Below are 19,399 nucleotides of genomic sequence, written 5' to 3'. Positions count from 1 at the left end.
CTCTGGCCTAGAGGACAGGGTTGAGGGGCAGGTCCGTGTGCAGGTAGAGAAAGGCAGGGTCTGGGGGCAGGCCCCGCTTTTCCCTACTTGTGCCAAGTAACAAACCGGCTGGCCCCCTGGACGAGCTCCCACCTGGAGCAGGGGAGGCCAGGAGAAGGTCTAGAGGGAAAGGCGAGACCTCAGACCAGGTCGCCGGTAGCCCACCCTTAGGCTGAGCCCAGACAGAGACAGAGCCAGGGGAGGCCTCCAGGAGCTCAGAGGTCAGCAGAGCCTGGCAAGCCCCGGGGTGTGACAGAGGTCAGAGGATGAGCCACTGCCACATCAACACCATACGAGCAGTGCTGACCCTCGGGAGACCACACTGCCAACAGCTCTGGAGATGCCAGGACCCTGCTCCTCCCCCCACCATACACTGCAGGACCTGGGGGATGGGAGGTCATCTGGGCGTGGGACTCGGCGCTCCAAGGCCCCGGCCTCTGCAGAACCCAGCCGGGGAGGGGGGCAACGGTGGGGGCCTGCCCTCACCCCCTCCCTGAGGCCTGGGCAAGAGCTCGGGCCCAGCCTTCCGGATGGCCTTGGTTGAGAAGCAGGTCCAGGTGGACCCCACCCTACCCACTGACCGCCAGGGCAGGGATGGCCGACCACAGGGCTGTGCTCAGAACAGCAAGGCTGCCCGTGGGCACACGAAGTGGCGATCCTGCCCTGCGTGTTCTAGGCCTGTTTTAGAGCACGTCTGTGCGGAGGAGTCTAACCTTCCAGGCGCTATAAACACAAATTATGCATAATTGTTATGGTTCGGTATTAAGGAGTTCTCATGCACAAACAGTTCTGCTATCTTCAATCAGCTTTCAGACTTGCTTTACGAATCCCACAGAGTAACTGGGTATCTGCAAGTGAAATATTTCCTCCTCACAAAGGATTTCAGGAACCGCCCAGGGAGGTGAGGAAAGCCACGTACGGCATCAGCTGCCCCCGTATTCGTGGCGGGAGCGCTCAGGCGGCTGCCCCCAACTTCAGCCTCAGTCTCTCCGAGGCCACAGGACGGCCAGGCCAAGTCAGGGCCCTGAGGCGGCTCCACACCGCCCACCCAGACAATGGGGCCTCAGACACTGGGACTCCACACAGCAGCCCACGGTGAGTGGGGGATGCCGACGGGCCACGGAGCCACAGGGCTCCCTGAGCCTTGGGGGGACGATGCCCTGCCCAGACAGAAGCAGGGCTCTGGGGGGAGCTGCCACTCTCCAGGTGACGGGGACAGCAGGGGACAGGCAGAGGGGCGGTGAATGAACAAATCAGAAGGTTCAGCCTGGGGAAACGGGGTGGCATCGGTTCCCCCACCTGCAGCCAGTCTCAGAAGCAGGTGTTTCCCTAACCCGTAACCTACGCAGTAGAAACAGCCTTCATCGCATGCCTTGGCTTCTAAGGAAAAAGCCTTTGGAAGGCATGACTCACAGAAGCACCAGACTAAGGAACGGCCTACCCAGTTTTCACCTGCAAACTGCAGCGCGGATTACCAGTCAGCCACATGAAGCCACACCCCCAAGGAAGAGCTGGAAAGAGGAGGGGAAACGCCACACGCTGGAAAGTCACTCTCCCTGAAAAGGGTTTAAGTCCTTCAAGCTGGACTTCAGCATCTGATTTTGTTTCAAAGGAACCTGTCTGACGTGATACAAGAACAAACTGATGCTCTCGTGGCATAACACGTGGACTCGACGGGCTGCGTTTTTTGCTCACACACCTCAAGGGCCCCTCTCCCTGGGACCTCAGCCTTGGGCCGTGGACACGTAAAGGCGCCCAAGTTCTGGGGCAAGTGTAGTGGCCCAGGACCCTGGGTCTGACATATTTCTGATTCTCAAGGCATGGGGAGTTAAGGATGCTCCAAACTGGGGCCACAGGCTCGACGTGAGGCTCCCGCACAGCCCGGTCAGAGCTCGGCAAGAACAGGCCTGGAGGACAGACCGCAGCAGCAGAGGTGCCCCATTCCCACTGGATGGCTCACAGACCAGGCAGCAACGGGAGGACACTTCATAAAGACCCACTAGACCTTTACGGAGAATACGGCAAACTGTGAACCAGGTGAGGGTCCAGCTGACGCATAGCCTGAGGGGCTGACTACTGATGACACACGTCTATGGCCGAATTTGGCTGCGAGCTACCCATCAGCCCCTTGGGAGCCACAATGAGATGAAGGTAGAGAATGCAGCTAAAAGCCTTCCCACCCCCAACACTCAGAGGTGCTGATTAAAAGTCATAAGCAGAGCCACACCCGCAGGACAAAAGCAAAGTGTGGCCAGAAGAGACGACGAAGCTGCTGGTCTTGCTAACCTGGAGGCCTTGGCATTCGCTGCCGTGTGGGGACGGTGAGAAGGCCCCGGAAAAACCAGAGGTAGGGGGCCAGAACTGAGAGCCCTCCCCAACATAAAGCTGGGGGCTGGGCAGGGATGCACACAGCCTTGGAGAAAATTCACCAGCACCGCAGGAGGCAACCAGGAAGCTTCCCGGGCTCCGGGAAAAAAATGATGAACGTTCCCTCAGAATTCGCAGCATAGGTCTGTCCTCCACGGGGTTCAGGTTCAAGTGTGAACGACCTGTATGGTTTGGAAACGCCGAAGCCAGGAAACTAACAAAAAACTTGCTCCCTGACTGGTGATACCTGGAGCCAAACTGAGCGGTCACACTCTCCACCCAGGCAGGAGAGCCGCGATCTGCCACAGTCCCTGCATGTGCACACACACGTACGGACACACGTGCAGGTACATATACACATATATATACACACCCCACACACACTGAAGATGAACTCGCAGTGTGAGAATAGTCCACAAGCGCTGTCAGACACAGCAAGCAGCAGGCCAGACCCTCCCAGGACTTCTGATAGAAGAACCATCCGATCGACACTATAAACACATATTAGATAATTAAGACCTAAAAGTACAGTATGAAAACACAGCAGGCAGATTTTACAGTCACGACAGAACTGCTAGAAATGACTGGTCTATCCATAAGAGGGCAGCAGTCAGAAGGACAGGCAGCAGTGCCCGCAGCCCCCGAGACCAGCCCCGCCTGCCCTTTCAGACAGTCGGACTCTCACGTGCAGTGCGAGGGTCAGGTGGGCCTAACCACCCCAGCTTCTTCCTGGTCACCTGGACGGAGCGTGGGTGGGGGGCACTCCGACCAGGCACATGGCCCACAGCCTCCCCAGGCAGCAGGAGGGGCTTCCTGACGAGCAGAGGGAAGGGCAGGGTCTGCCCAAAGCCCTGCTACCCGCCTTGCGGTGGTCCCTGAAGCTCCCCGGCATGGCCATCCCCCTAACACTCTTGCCTATAAATTTTTCCCAAGCAAGACACTGGTAGAAAATGCTTTGTATCCAGGCATAAATGAGAACCTTTAAGTAACCTGGGAGAGTCTGTGCTGTGAATAACGACGTCGATGGGGTTCCTGTAGCGACAGTGTGGCAGGCCCATCCGTCGGTGCCTGGAGAGGGGTTAACAGGGCAGGGACAGCAGATTCCAAGGCCCAGATCTCCAGGGACAGTACCGCTGGGACTCCCCAGGTGCCCGCAAATCCAGCCCATGGAGCCTTCCTGGCCGCATGGCTTAGCTTCTGCCCTCTGAGGTGTATCATCTGATGAGGAGATAGCCACAGCCCTGCACAAAATGCAGCAGCTGCCCAAGATTGCGGCAGAAGGGCTGCCCCAGGCAGCAAGGGTCGCCCAACTCTCAGGGTGAGCATGAGTGCCAGCAGACGGGGCCAGACAGGGAGGTCAGGGGCTGTGGGTGGCATGAGGCACCTCAGGCCCTCCCAGGTTGGGCCTCGAGGCACGTCCGGTTCCCAGGAGGCCGAGCCAGGAACAGGAGCGTGCAAGAGAAGATGGGCATGGTGGTGGAGGCCACCTGGGTGAGCAGAGGGTCTAGGAGGGCAGGCGGTTAGGACACAGGGTTACGAAGGCGGGCAGGGCCAGAGCGTGAGGGCCTTCTTGCAGGAGGGAGGTACCGGGACTCGGTGGTAGACCGGGGGGGCTGCCCTGTCCCCCTCCTTCCCCAGGCCCCCTGGTGAAGAAAGACGCAGAGCACTCCAGGGAGCCACCACGGAGAGGCTCCGAGCATGTTTTAAAAGAGCAAGTAGCATTCACACGGAATGACATCAAGAAGGGACGGATTTAAAGCCTTGGATAAACCCAGAAATGCATTATTAACAAAACCGGTGCTCAGAGAACAGCTTCGTGGCCCAGCCTGCACCGATGCAGCGCCACCAGGGACAAAGGACCACCTGCAACCCTGGCCGGATGGGGCCTGCTGCCGCCTTCTCTCCCAGGACCTCCCACAGGCCTGGCCAGCGAGAAAGACCCAACAGCTACCTGCAGCGTTTGGCGTTTAGGACCATCCTTCAGGGGAGGAGAGGGTTTCCTACTTTACTGATGAGGAAACTGCAGGTCAGTGTGGTGACGTGCTGTGGTCAGGAAAGCCCTCAAAAGAGTCCCTTTGAGCCTGGGGTCCACGCAGGGTTTCTGACCCCGATGCCTCTAAACCTCGCGTCTGTCAGCGGTGGGGGCACTTGGCGGGGCAAGGCTCTCTGTTCCCCAAACACCAGTGGTGGATGATGCTGTGCTATGCCTTCCAGGGCCCTGGACTCTAGTCTGTGCATGGGGCCCAGACTGAGCGGGAACGGGTCTGCCAGGACAAATGGCCCACCGATCCCAGGGACGGTGCACCAGGCCAGCCTGTGGAAAGCAGGAGCTGGTGCTCCAGGAGGGGCCGCTGGGGTGCAGAGATCCTGGAAGGGGAAAGCTCGCCTGCCAGAGGCAAGGGCAACGTAAAGACGGCGGTGGTCAGGGCATGAGGAGAGGCAGTGCCAGGGAGAAGCCACTCTCTCTCTCCGCGAGGGCGGCCTTATCAAGGTATGAGATAATTAGCATTTTAATTGGATACTTGGGAATTCTGAATTGCCTATCTTGTATGAGGCATAACTGAGGACATAACATGACATTCAATTAACAAATATTCCCCTTTATTCTTGACGTGCTCGATTAGGTGGAGTTCCTGAGTTCCTCGGTATCAATTCTGGGATAAAGCACTACATCCTTTCAGCTGGCAAAGCCCTGGCCGCATCAGACTGCTAATGAACTTCAGCCGTGTGTGTGTGTGTGTGTGTGTGTGTGTGTGCGTGTGTGTGTGTGTGTGTATGGAAGAGATTTTAGAAATTTTCTACACAGAGGAAAAAAAATTAAAACCATCCATAATCTTATCTCCTAGAAACAATCTCTACCAAATATTTTGTTGAACGTCCTTCCAGACAATATTTTTAGTGCATAAACACAGATTTTTAAAATAATAATTAACTAAACTTTTAAAAAGTCACCTCTTGACTGAAGTCTGACATACATACAGAAAAGGACCAGAATCCTAAGGGCTCGGCACAATGGCCTGTCACAAAGTGAGCATCTCTGTGCCCAGAGGCCCCTCCCTGTCAGTCTTCCTGCCCACGGGGAGCCTGACTTCCAAGACCACAGGTTAGATTTGCCTGTTTTTGAACTTGATGTAAATGGAATAAAAAACCAAGACCTCTTTGAGTCTGGCTTCTCCCACTGCTCCACATCACGCTGGTGAGCCACCCCCCACGGTGGGTCACTGTCATTTGTTCCTTCTCAGCGCTGGCAGTGTTCCGCCGGGTGAGTGTGTCCCAGTCTTCTGGTGGTGAGCGTGCCTGCTGTTTCCGGATTGTAGCTATCATGAATAGTGCTGCCGAGGACCTTGTGCAGTCTTCAAGGGCATGTGCACACACGTCCCCCACCGAGCACGTAGCCGGGAGTGGAAATGCTATGTGTCGCTGGATTCTGCGTAGGTTCAGCTTTAGCAGATAAAGCCAATCTTTCCAGGTAACTGGATCTATGTATTCACTGGCCTCTTCCACTTCATACCTGTGCGTGGGGCCCAATTGAGCTGAAGAGGTTCTGCAAGGACCAATGGCCCCACCCAGCCTGGGATGAGGGCCGGAACGTGCCAGGGAAGCTTCCTTCTAAAGCAAGAACGTTGTTCCCTGTCAACAGATACGTGTTTCCACCATGCCCAGAATCTGACACTTCTCCCCACTGCCTGCTCCTGGTGCAGGCCACCATCTTCTCTTAAAGATGGTGACAGTGGGGCTTCCCTGGTGGTGCAGTGGTTGAGAGTCCGCCTGCCGATGCAGGGGACACGGGTTCGTGCCCCGGTCTGGGAAGATCCCACATGCCGCAGAGCGGCTGGGCCCATGAGCCATGGCCGTTGAGCCTGCGCGTCCGGAGCCTGTGCTCCGCAACGGGAGAGGCCACAACAGTGAGAGGCCTGCGTATCGCAAAAAAAAAAAAAAAAAAAAAAAAAAGATGGTGACGGTGCCTGGTCGACGGTGACCGTGGTGGAGCTGGCTCCCCTGCTTCAGTCCTCATCTCCCTACAGAGTGTGCTCCTTTAAAAATGTACGTAGGCCCCCAGGACTCCTGTTCAAACCCTGCCTTCCCATGAGCAGACTGCCTCCCTCTTGTTCCCCCATCTTCTCTCACTTCCCAATCTGCCTCCTTGCTACTCATGGGACCACCAGCCACGCTCCCACCTCAGGGCCACCAGATGAGCCCTGTTCTCTCTGCCTGGAACGTCTGTCCCACAGGTCCACAGCTTGCTCTCTCTCCTTCGGGCTTCTCCTTCATGTTTCCTACTCGAGGACACCTGTCCTGAGCCCCCTGGGTAAAGAATACTCCTTCACCAATATACGACCTATTATCCATCCCCCCATCCATCCATCCATCCATCCTTCCATCCATCCATCCATCCTTCCTTCCATCCCCCCATCCATCCATCCATCCTCTCTCACTTCCCATTAGGCTGGGTTTTGTCTATTCTGTTCACCGCAGAATCCCCAGGGCCTGGAATAGTGCCTGGCACACAGGAAGTTTTCAGTACATCTGTGAAGTGACGGAATAAGTAAATGGTTGCATGAGCAGGACCACAGCCTATAATTTACCTAACCGATTTCACACTGTTAGATATCTAGGTTGCTTCCACCTCCGTGTTACGATGGACACCCGTGGCCATATGCCTTTTCACTATCTTCGGGCTAGATTCCTAGAAGGAGAATTCCTGAGCAGCTGCAGTTTTGAGCCTCAGGGCGTGTTCTGCCAAAAGGACCCCAGAAAGCTCATGAGGATTTTCAGGGTCCTGAGACGCGTACCATGGGGCCTGTTTGCCACTGGACTGTGAATCTGGTAGGCAAAACAAAAAGGATTTCGTTGTCTCATTAACTGGCAAGTTTGGACATGTTTCTTCCTTTCTGAATGGCCTGCTTCTATTTTAGAAAACTGAATGTTCATCTTTTCCTCACTGATCTTTAAGGGATTTATCTATGAAAGATACTAGCTAATGGTTTTGACCGTCACCTACGTGGCAAGCGGCCGGCCTGTTCTGACCCTCTCCAGCTCCTTCTTTGTCCGGAAAAAGAACGGGGTGCCTGGGTCAGGAGCTGCAGACACAGGCAGAGCATTACTGGTGCCCAGGATGGTGACGACACACAGGAGGATGAAACCTGGATCCCACAGCACATGGCTCAAGTGGGAAATTCTAGATCTGTAGATCCAGACCTCTTTGGGGCTGGCACTCTCCAGCAAGTGAGAGGCCCCAGCTTTGGAAGGCCCTGGAAGAACCATGTAAACACAGGGACAATTTGCCAACTGTTCTCTGCCTTCCTCAGAGACCGACAGCTGCTCTCATCTGACCCCATCTAACTAGTTCCTGCCGATGTCAACAAGAACACCTTTCTCGGCCCCAAACCCAAACTCCCCCTTTAAAAATGCACCAGGTCGCCCTAGGCATCAGCCAGGGAGGACCAAACTGCAGGACCAGGAAGGGGTGGAGGGAGATAATCCTGGTTCACCACGATCTAGAGCCTACTTTCCCTCCAAGGGATGCCAGCACCCCCTCCTCCCTTCCCCGGGAAGGTGCAGGGCAGGGAAGCCCATACACAGGGAGTCTTCTTGGGGAGTGGAGGGAAGGGATTTTCTTTGAGCTAGTGTTTCCCAAAGCATGACATGGGTCGATGAGATGACATTATGGGACGGGGTACACTGATAAACGTGTGTGATGCATTAGGTATTTATTTTAAAGTCACCCTCCTACAAATTATACTGGGTTTCACTCGTGACAGGAACACAAAGCTTTCTTTTAAAATATATCTCAAGAAAAAAGTAAAGAAACTATTAAGCAAATAATACAAGGATTTGGCAGAAGTTCTCTGAAGAAAAGCCTGTTTTCAGTTCTGGGTGAGAGGACAGTCCAGAAGCTCCCCGTGCCCAGACGTCCCCCAAACCTGCCGGTCTTTGGAAAACAGCTGGTGTGAGGACTCCAAGAGAACCTAGGCTCTTTCCAGTGCCCCCACCTGCTCCTGTCCCCAGCTCAGCAGCCTTGGACACCAGGCTAGTGTGGGCCCCGGGGACAAAGGACAAATGGGCCCTCTGTCCTTAGCACCGGGGATGCCGAGGGGTCTCAGGGAACAAAGCCACCCCCAGCAAACCTAGCTGCCGAGGGCCTCGGACAAGCAGATGCCAAGCTCTTAACCACGATGCTCTGTTCCCCTACCAAGTGCAGGCGAGTGAGAGCTTCCCTTTAGCCCAGAATCCTGGCTGGAGTCTCGCTTGGCAATGTTTCTACCTTCCTTTATTTAATAGCTCCTCATAAGGCCGGGGCACTGACAGAGCCTGGTCAGGGCAATGACCGTCTGTCTGGGGCTCTGGGATCTCGGGACCACTGAGTACAGCACCGCGGGTGCCTGGCAGCTGCCCTACTCCACCCTGGGGTATCCTTGGGGGTACCACCTGCTACAACATTCCCTACTCCATGAGTTCCCCTCCCATCCCCAGTGGAAGAAACAAAACCTGGAATCTTCCACCTAACAGGTGCTTCCTAAATGCTAATCCTGCAGGAGACAAGGGCCCCGGATTCCACCCAGTGCAGGCAGGACAGGATGACTAACCCTTATTCCTGAATTTCTCTGGGCTTTCCTTTCCGAATCCCTCTAGGGTGTTGTGTTTTGTTTCTACAGAGCCCAGTGCTACTTTATTTCCAAACATCGAATTCCTTTCTCAGCCTTATAATCTTAAAATATTTCACAAAAGTGTCATATCAGATAGAACTTTCTTTGGAAAGCACCATTTTATATCACTGCCTTTCTAACGTGGCAGTCCCAAGCACTGGTTCCCTCTCCCCAGGCCGGCTCCGGCTCTGGGCAGTCCCCCGTGGCCCTCATCTTCCAAGGGGCTGAGCCGCAGCTGGGCCCCGGCTTACTCTGGTTCCTCTTCTGGTCTCGTGTCCACATCCTCCCTCCCAGCTGCCCTCGGCTCAAGGCTCTGAGGGGAGAGGAGAAGCAGGGGGGGCCCAAGCCAGGCCCACCTGCACACAAACCCCTCTAGGTGTGTTAATTAAGCACAGGGCACCGAAGACAGGGAACCGCTCATCCGGGCAGTAAGTGTACAGCAGCAGGCCGGGGTCACCCCGAGGCTGGAGGGACCCAGGGAGCTGCGTCCCTGCAGCCCAGGATTGCAGGCCACCTGCAGGAAGCGAGAACCATGGGTGCTTCACCAGGCAACCGCTACCCCGGGTTCCTGCGACATGATGTCTCTTCTTTGAGAAGGCTCTCCCAAGGCCCCAGGAGCCACAAAGCCCAGGTCGAAGTCAAAACAGCGGTGGATGGAGGCCCAGACACTGTCCGACAAGGCCTGGGGACCCTTGGTGGAAACGGCCCTTCCCACCCTGCGCGTGGCTGTGCTTTTTGGCAGCATATCGGCTGTTTGGTGTGAGCTGCCGAAGACCCCTCTTCTAATGAGCTTTCCCATCCTCACTCACGACTCCAAACGTTATTTTAGTCACAGTCGGCTGAAGAAACAACAGAGGACTCCACTTATCACTTTGAAAGTCGTCATCCACTAAAGACGATAAATGGGGGTTGCACTCATGCTGCCCCTGGAGAAAGATCAGCCCTGAAAAGAGGAGGTGCTGCCGGTGCGGACACTCTGCAAGCACGGAGCGGGGGCGTAGAGGGAGGCTTGGCCTGGCCAGTGGCGTCTCCAGCACGGCGGGGGCCGCGTCGGTGCTCCCGCGGGAACTTAGCAGTGGGGCCTCAGCCGAGGTTCAGCGCGGCGAGGACACGGTCGGAGAATGATGCCACCTTCCATCGCCACAGCGCTCCCCACTGCCCCCAAGCTGCTGCAGGATGTCCACTCTGGGTCCAAGGGGACGGGAGAGGTGATTTAAGAATTCACTCCCATGCTCTGAACCTTTCTCCAACAGACACCCCAGAGTTGCAGGGCAGGCTCCTAAAAGTACGCCTCTAACCCCCATGAATTAAATATTTTGGTAACTTAAACCTACTTATCAACATCTAATTAATAAGGTCTAAGTCCTCTGATGACAGGGTGATTAAATTGTTTTTGAAATAATCCATTTTTAATTAAAATGCTACCCTCTTTTGGTTTCTGGATAGATTCAAAAGAAAGCCTTAACAGATGTCTTGTTTTAAAATGCACATTATATAAAGCCAATAATTAGAAGAATTCATGCTTTTAATTATATTTTAATAATTCTTTGCCTGTTGATGCGAAGTTAAACCATCTTTCTTCATGGTACTAACGCTGCTAACCAAAGCCAGCAGACAAGTGGCAGGAATTCTTCTGGGTGTGAAATCCCATTTCAGGGAGCAAAGGTACTTGCAGGAACTCCTCGTCCTCGTCCTGGCAGATGGCAATCTAATTACAGCGAACTGCCTGGTCCGGAAGTGCTCGCCCGGCTCCCGGCCTGTGACAGCTACACTCCAAGGCGGACACACCAGTTACGTGATGAGGGCCTGGGTTTCCCCTTCTGCTGTGTAGCCATCAGGCGAAAAGTCCCTTGACTTCTCCACTCCCCTCCCTGCACACCCTGCAAAGCATCTCACCAGTGACCTGCAGGAACAACCGAATCACCTGCCAAAATTCAGAAAGCTACAAAACACAGTGAGGACTTAGAGGATGAGGAAGAGGGGGCCACCCCGAGAGGTGTGCTTTCCCACCTGCCACGCTGACCACTGCAGGGGGCACGGCACCCTCATACTAGTCAGTGTGCCCTGAGCTCTCCCTCCCAGGCTCCACCTCCAGCACCACCCACTGCCAGCACCCTGTCAGGTCCCCTCTCCCCAGGACCACTGCGGTCCCTCCTCATGGCTCCCGCCAGGCCACCTGGCTACCCTGCTAGCCTTACGCAGGTCCCCTTAGGGCCCACTCGGTAGCCTCCCCCTCCTCTCCCCATCGAAAGTTCTTCACAGGTGAGGCCCCTTCCTCCCCACTTCCTCCCCACCCTCTCTCTCTCTCTCTCTCTCTCTCACACACACACACACACACACACACACACACACACACACAGCCTTACGCCCTGCCTGTCTAGGCGGAGCCCCAGGTGGAGACCTGGCCGTGTGCTCACCACTCCACTTCCTCCTTCTGGGCACATTTTTCAGGCTCCCTGCAGTTAGGCTGGGACCAGGGACTGGCTCTCGCCAATGGGAGTACAAGGGGAAGGGACGTGTGCTGCTTCTCAGCAAGACTTTTAAGTGGGTGTATGTTCTCTGTGCTTTCTCTCTCCCCTCTCAAAGGGGGCAGCATTGGGCAATGAAGCAGCCCCTCCCCGTGTTTGGAGGAGAGACACGGGGCCACTCAGACTGTAACATGAGCCAGAAATAAGCCGTCCCTGGGCTGAGCCACTGAGATCTGGGGTTTTGTTGTTACGGCGGCAAAGGCGATCCTATGCTGACTAACACACACAGGAGATTAGAATACGGTAAAGGTGAAATTATCAGTCAGTGGGGTAAAGACATTATTCCAAAGACAGGGGATCGACCACTCATTTCAAGAGGGCAAAAGTCCTTGCTCGCTTACCACTTTAAATGCACTTTAGATGAAGAGTTAACAGCTTAAAAATGAAATCACATGGATACGTGGATATGCTATACTATACATACCAGCATCAAAATATTTTGTAACCGTACAGAAGATATTTTTTAAAAGAAAATCATAAAAGTAGAAGAAAACATACGCAAATAATTGAATTGTATTGAGGTGCTAGAAACGGTCTATGTAACTATGCAAAAGGCATAAACTATAGAAGAAAGGCTCAATTTGACTATTATATTTTACAATTCCTGTATATCAAATTGGGAAAAATATTTTGACCAACAGAACTGTAACATGAAGAGCCCTATTATAAAGTGTTCTTGTAGATCAGTAAGTCAGCCTACACATGTCAAGAGCAAATTGTGCCAAGGACAGACAAGCCACGAAGGCAAATGCCCAGGAAACACCTGTAAGAGAAGTTTAACCTCGCCAGTAGACAAAGAAGTACAAACAAAGGTGGGATATTACTTTTCCCTTACCAGACTGGTAAAGATGATTAATAATAAAAATCGTACTAATTAACTTTACTGTTTGAGTGGGCCCACAGGCACTATGGATGTATATGTGTGTGTGTGTGTGTGTGTGTGTGTGTGTGTTTGTGTGTTTGTCCGGCTCAGTAGCTGAGAACTCGGTTTCTGGAGAGAGGCCACCTGGCTCCTCTAAGACCCATCTGTACACCATGGGATCTTGGGCAGTCCCTTAAAGCCTTCCTGGCTCTGTGTGCTATAAAGCAAAGATGCCATCCCCACCTCACGAGATTAAATGAGAAAATCCGCAGGAAGCCCGTAGTATGTGCTCACCAGACATTGACACTGACACCATGCAAGCTGTGTGGGAGAACAACTTTTAGAAGGCAGTTAGGCTTTGTGTATCAAAATCCCCCCCAGAAATTCCATTAGCAGGAATCTACCCCAAGGAGATTATCAGTTAAACACCCAAGAGGTGGATAGATAAGGCTGATCAGCACATTGCTGTTCACGCTGTAAAGTCAGAAACCACCCGGCCGCCCCGGCAGAGGGCTCGACAAGTGGATTATGGTGCAGCCCCGCAGCCCCGCAGGTGCAGCGGGTCCTGGTTCACTGACGGAAGAGATTTCCACTTCACAGAGGAGGAGGGACAACTCCGCCTAGCGTGATCCCAGCAGACCCGAGTCTGTCTGTCTGTGCCCCCAGAGAGATCCAGAACGCGACTGCTAAAGCAACAAGGATTAGTGAACCTCTGCATCACAGAATATTTTTCATATCTTGTCTATAATGCTCTGTGCTGATTGAACTTCCTGCTGGCTCACATAAATATCTTTTTATCCGAGAAAGCTGTTTTCATTTTGAAAATACTTTTTGGAAGAAATGAAAGCTACTTGTTAAAGACCAGCTCCCCTGTAGCCAGCCTTGCCCCATTGGCTCCACCAGGCCTCTTTCCCACGTGGACAGAACCCACACGGCCACGATCCGGGACAATGCTGCGATGCTGCCACGAGGGGTCGCTAGTGCACACCGCCCACCACCCACACTGAGAACCTCGAGAAGTCTTCAGCCTGGCTTGAGGGATCACAGTTCAGAAACAAATGCTGTAGTAAGGCCCTCTGGTATGGAGTGTGAAGAGTCCAAGCCACAAGAATGTCTGCTCAGCCCCGCTTCAAAAGCCCACTTATCTGTCTTCTCTGGAATGGGATTCTGTCTGCGAGAGGAGGCATCCCTCCTGCAGCCTAAGTTGGGGACGTCAGAGACTGGCTGGAAAACAGCCTCACCTGCTTCCTCTGGCTGCCCACACCATACACACTGCCCTCCGTGGACCACCACCCCGCCCCCACCTCGGGAAACTCACAGGGCTTGGCCTCCCGCTGAGTGGAGGGAGCCAGAGACAGGCTGGGGCCGTACATGCAGCTCTGAAGGGCCAAATTAAGAAGCGAATTTGCCCCTGGTCCTGCTACTGGGAAGCCCCAGCTCTCCATCTCCCCTGGGAGCAGGAGGACGCTTCTCTGCCCAGGGCACTGAGCTGCTCGGTGGAAGCGAGCCTGCTACTATAAAGAGATTCAGCATGCACAGGGAAAACCTCACCCAGGACACGAGACAGCATGACATTCGCCAGATGCCCCTGGAAGGAGCACGCAGATTCAGTAAACAGCTCAGATATGGATGGATTTACATTCACAGCTTCTAAATCCCCAGTGCAGTGCACTGCTGCACGGCAAAGGGGGGAAGTTGGGGCTCCCTGCACGTGTAACCTGGAGACAGTGGCCCTGATGTTGCCTGAATCAAACGCACACACGTCTCCCGGGAGCCTCTGGTCCCCCTCTGCTGTACCGGCCTGCAGCTATGGCTGGGAACATGGCATCAGACCCTCCCGCCCACCTGCCCCCCGCAGCAGGGTGTTCTGGAGGAAGATACTTCCTACCCGCATCCTCCCCCACCCCAGTTCTGGGACAAATGGTGGTCCCCGGGGCCCCAGGAGCTACACGACACTTGTATGCAGCTCCCAACCAATTCCACCCCATGGGAATCAGGCTCTCTCTCCTGGCCTTCCTTGCCTCAGGCACAGGACAAGGGTCATGAGGCCACAAAGTACCAGCTTCCTCAGAAACTCTGACAACCAGGGAAGGGATTTCTTTATGAAATTTTTGTGGTCTGGTCGCTAGTTCCTGCCTCTTCCAGCATGAGCAGGTGTTTTACCCTTAAATACAGAGCCGAGCGCTCCCCTCCCTGCTGGGCATTCCCACCCCGCACACACACAGGGCACAGAGAGACCCTTCAGACGGTCTTAGAATAATGATGCCCACTTGGTACCTCCAGGGGACTTAACTAATTTATAAGGCAATTTTAATAATAACTATATATTAATTTTACATTCCCTTTTTACCTATTTCAGTGACTATGAACTGTTAGGAATTAGGTAATATATCACAACAGGCTTCTGGGGACTTTTTATTAACTAATGCCCCATATCTTAAAACCTTCCTGTCAAATGAGAAACATTAAAAAATGCTGTCCCTTTTATAATTGCTTCGAATAGACTCAATATTCAGGTCCTGGCCTTACCAGACAGCCCGGGTGGTACTTCCCCAAATTACACTTAACTTTTCATTTTCTTTCTGTCACTGGCCAATGGACTAATTCTGAAAACACACAAACGGTCATCTTACCGTGTCAGCCTGTAGCTCCTGAGATGCCTATAAATTTGGAAGGTACAAGGCCCACACAGTACAGAGACATGCGGCAGCCTTTCTGCCCAGACTGTCACTGCAACAGCGCTGCTTCTGTAGAGTTGTTTGTTTTGTTTTGGGGTTTGGGGGGTAAACCTATTTATTGAAATATAACATACATAAAGTAAAACGCACACATCGTAGGTGTCCAGATTGATGAGATTTCACAAATGTACCCTTTAGATCAAGACGCAGAACATTTCTAGTCCCCTGGCAGGTGCCACCGCTGCCCCTTCTCTCTGCCCTCATCTGCTCCTCCATCACCAGAGTTCTGCGTGTTGGGGAACTTCATGGAATGGAACAATTCTCCTTTCTCTCAACACTGACCCCACGGGAGCCGCCTGACCTTGGCCTCGTGTGCAGAGACCTGTGGTTCTCACTGCTCAACGGTACCCATCACGTGAACACACCGTAGTCCACCTCCACGGGCGGGCTTTGGGTCCCCGCGGCTTTAGAGAGCCCCCAGCCCGCATACACAGTGTTCTCACGTGTGGCTCTTGGCGTGTCTGCTGTATGCCAAGTGGAACTGTTGGTCGCCAGATACGGGATGCTCAGCTTTGGTGGACGCTGCCAGTCGTCCTCCAGTGTCTCTGGTTTTCATGTTTGTTACTTTTTCCCTGGCGGAGAAGAAACTTTCAAGCCCATCGCTTTATGACCTAGAGGCTTGAACCCGAGAGTGAGGCCTCAGAGTGCCTCGCCAGACCTGGGTCCTGCCTCTCTCGGTCATCTCGGGCAAAGCCGGCAGAAACTGCCTTCTCCTAAAGCCAGACCTACCCCGTGGGATGACGGCACATCTAGCCTTCCCCCCCAGCCCCAAAGGTGGGGTCACATGCTCCTGAGAAATGGAGCTGCAGATGGACTCTGACGAGTAGAGACCTCTGCAGAAATGGAAACGTGATCGGGGATGAGGCAGAGGGAGTGAAAAACACAAACCCTTTCAAGTAGGGGAGAAAGGTACCAGCTGGGGGCATCCAGAAGTGGCTGGGAAAGGTCATGCCCTTTCGTTTTTGTTTTTGTTTTTTTTGGCGGTACGCGGGCCTCTCACTGTTGTGGCCTCTCCCGTTGCGGAGCACAGGCTCCGGACACGCAGGCTCAGCGGCCATGGCTCACGGGTCCAGCCGCTCCGCGGCATGTGGGAGCTTCCCAGACCGGGGCACGAACCCGCGTCCCCTGCATCGGCAGGCGAACTCTCAACCACTGCGCCACCAGGGAAGCCCGGTCATGCCCTCTGAGTGGCCGCTCGGCCTCAGGAACGGGGTCGGGAAGCAGCAGGAGGAAGCTCAGCAAGTGGCCTGCGAGGTCCAGCCCTTGCTGCTTTGAGTGCAGACTGAGACAGGGCAGGCAGGGGCCGTGCAGACACCGGACAGGCAAACATTTGAGGATAACCGGAGAGAGGAAGCAGAGAGAGACATCAACTTCCCCAGGGAAGATGCCCCAGGGTGCAGGCCCACTGCAGCATGAGGGACAGGGACTATCAGAACACAGGCCAGAACTGATGATGAGGGACGAGGAGGGACAGAGGAGGTGGCAGACAGCCCCCAGCACTGGGGGCGGCCAAGTGCGGGCAGTTGAGGTGACAGCTTCATATCCACCCTGCACTTCCAGGGAGAGGAGAGAAAAAGCCCAGCCTCCCAGGGCTGCTGGAGAGCCACCAAGCTGGGGGTCCTTTGTTTTCATTTCCAAATTCAAAGGCCCTGGGCTGGCGTCAGCCAGCATCTGATCCCGACTCAAAGCCACAGCGGATCCCTGGTGAGCCCGACACAGAGTCTCAGCTGTGCCAGCCTCGGGGAGCTTGGAAAATTAAGGCCCCAGAAGCCAGTTTTAGAAGTTTATGAATAATAAATGCAATTAATGTGATAGAAAACAGAATCTGGAAGCCGACGGGAGCCCTCGGGATGCGTGACTCAGCAAGTGGCCTCCCTGGTCACTTCCGGCTGCCCAGCCCCTCAGAATGGACAGGTGGTCAGGAGGTGGGGGGTGCGAGGCCCCTCCCTCACCTGGCCACAGCCCAGAACAATGAACAATTGGGGCCTGGGTCTGGCTGGGAGACAAAGGCCCCCAGAACCCTCCCCCTGGTTCAGCCCCAGGCCGGGTCCGCCCTGGTGCTGGGGTCCTGGCCCCAGAGCGTGCCTCTCTGGCCTTGACCACACTTTTGACTAGATGTTGTCACGTAAGTGCTGATCCTATGACCCTCCGCTCTCACTCACATCAGCATCCTGGGGGTCCGAATCGCCAAGGGCCGCAGGCCGAGGGCTGCCTCGGGCCCCTCACACCACATTCCCACGGGTCCCCTGCCTGGTCTTGTGCTAGTCCAAGGCCCGTCTGCAGGCCGGTGTGCCCCCCCCCCCCGAGCTCTCAGCAGGTCCTCTGCCTTCCCAGTGCCTGGCACTGAATATCCCTCAACGAACGTCACTGGAAGGTAGGGCAGGTGTGGAGGAAGAAAGAGGCTGGCCTCCAGGAAGCAGTGAGGAGGAAGAAAGGTGGGCTCCAGTCGGGGGAGGCGAGGAAAACCTGAAGTCAAACTGGCCCAGAGCACCCCCCTCAACTTCTCGGCTCCCAGCTTGGTTTCAGGGTTGCTTCTGGAGAGAGGAGCGGGAGAGGGGAGGAGGGAAGGGGCGGGAGGGCCCAGATGGGCAGCCTTCCCAGTGGGCCCCCAGAGCCCCACCTGGAGGCCAGAGTGAGCCTTCTCCAGCATCTCCCGCTGGCGAGGACAGGCTGCTCCTGCCTGACCAAGACCAGCGCAATCCAGAGCTCCAGTGCCCCCCAGGCTGAGGAGGCACCTGCCCCTGGCATGGGCCATGAGACTAGTGCCCACCAGGGAGGCCTCGGGGGCTGCCCCAGATGAGGTCACCAGAGAGACTCTGTCCACTAGCCCGGTAGGGACTCGGGGGCCCATCGGTGAAGATGGGTGAGGAATTGCCAGGAAGCTTCTTTCACTTACTATAAATTGCACCTTTATGGGAAAATCAATGATATTGCCTCCTCGATCTTCCACACTTGTTGCTGGTCTAAAGTAATTACTCCACAGGGTGACAGGCCAAAACCGGTGATTCCCGAGAGCCCGCCTGCCTCACGCCTGCATCCCAGGAGGGCCCGGGATGGGAAGCTGCCGGGAGAGATTCATCACACCCAGCTCCCCAGCTTGTCCATCAGGCCCCTGGGCAATACCATTCGCACACCTACTATGTGCCAGCCGTGACATACTGTGACCATAACAGGATGAGTGAGGCAGACCCAGGCCCTCGTCCACGGAGAGACAGACATTACCTGATTAAATGTGACAGTGGGAAGTTGGACAAAGCAGAAGCCATGTGAGGGAGAGCACAGCCAAAGTGACGGGACTCACAGGAAGACTTCCTGGAGGAGGGGGTCTGCAGCAGAGGGCAGAGCAAGTGGGAAATTCAGAGGCGGAGAGAAGCAGGGCATGCGAGAGGAGCAGCAACAAGGCCCGAGGAAGCAGCCAGAGCTCCGGGGTCTCTGACCCTCAGAACGCCTGTGTCGCCCGTTCCTGGCACTCTGAACGTTAACTTCTTGAAACAGTCTACTTTTTCCTCTTTCAAGGTTCTTTTAAATGATAGCTTGTTTAACTACCAACATCAATTGGCCAGCCATTCCATGAACAAATGGTTCTCTGCTTATCTCTGCGTTCAATCACTTTTATTTGTCCCCAAGTATTCGGCAGGAACCGGTTACATCAATAAAGAAACGTCAATTTTTAACTGCCACATGAGATGCAAAAGCTTCAGATGGATTTTCCATCAGCAAACAGGGTGCCTGGAGGACTATTATTAACAGCCATTAGAGACACACAGGCAGGCCCGGGAGACAGGGCTCTAGATTTAGACGGGATTAAGGAGATGCTGTAGACGCCGGACCTCTCGGCATCATAAATAATGCTGAAATTTTAGACCGTGGTTGAACTCTCCGTTGTCACAATCGTTTAGGCCACGGTGTGTCTGATGTTGTATAGCAAAATGACAAACATCTTTCTCAGCTGCTAAGTGCACAGAGCCACAGGAATAAATCCAACCAAATTGCCCAGTACAGGTAAGGAGACATGACATGACGGGGGCGGGGGCGGGGGGGGGGGGGCGGTTGGTATCAGAAGCAACTCAGACAGTGATTTCCAGAGGTGTGTGGGCCGTGTGGAGAGGGGCCTGTTTTCTAGCTGACTCTCACCACTTCCTGTCGTGTCACCTCACTGTTGGAAGAGGTGGGGTTCCCAACCCTCAATAACATGTGGGGTCTGATTCCCAGCTCTCC

The 19,399-nt window shown here is 54.5% G+C and overlaps 1 protein-coding gene across 3 annotated transcripts in view; it reads right to left on the bottom strand.

Annotated features, from left to right (window-relative positions):
• Positions 1-19,399, bottom strand: part of PEPD (peptidase D) — a 115,171-nt gene that overhangs the window by 24,961 nt on the left and 70,811 nt on the right. The gene's annotated exons all lie outside the window — the stretch shown is intronic.

This window comes from Phocoena phocoena, chromosome 20 (assembly GCF_963924675.1).
Source record: "Phocoena phocoena chromosome 20, mPhoPho1.1, whole genome shotgun sequence".
In the NCBI taxonomy this organism is placed as follows: Eukaryota; Metazoa; Chordata; class Mammalia; order Artiodactyla; family Phocoenidae; genus Phocoena; species Phocoena phocoena.
The sequence above is the reverse complement of the archived record's forward strand: the minus strand, read 5'-3'. Positions and strand labels throughout refer to the sequence as shown.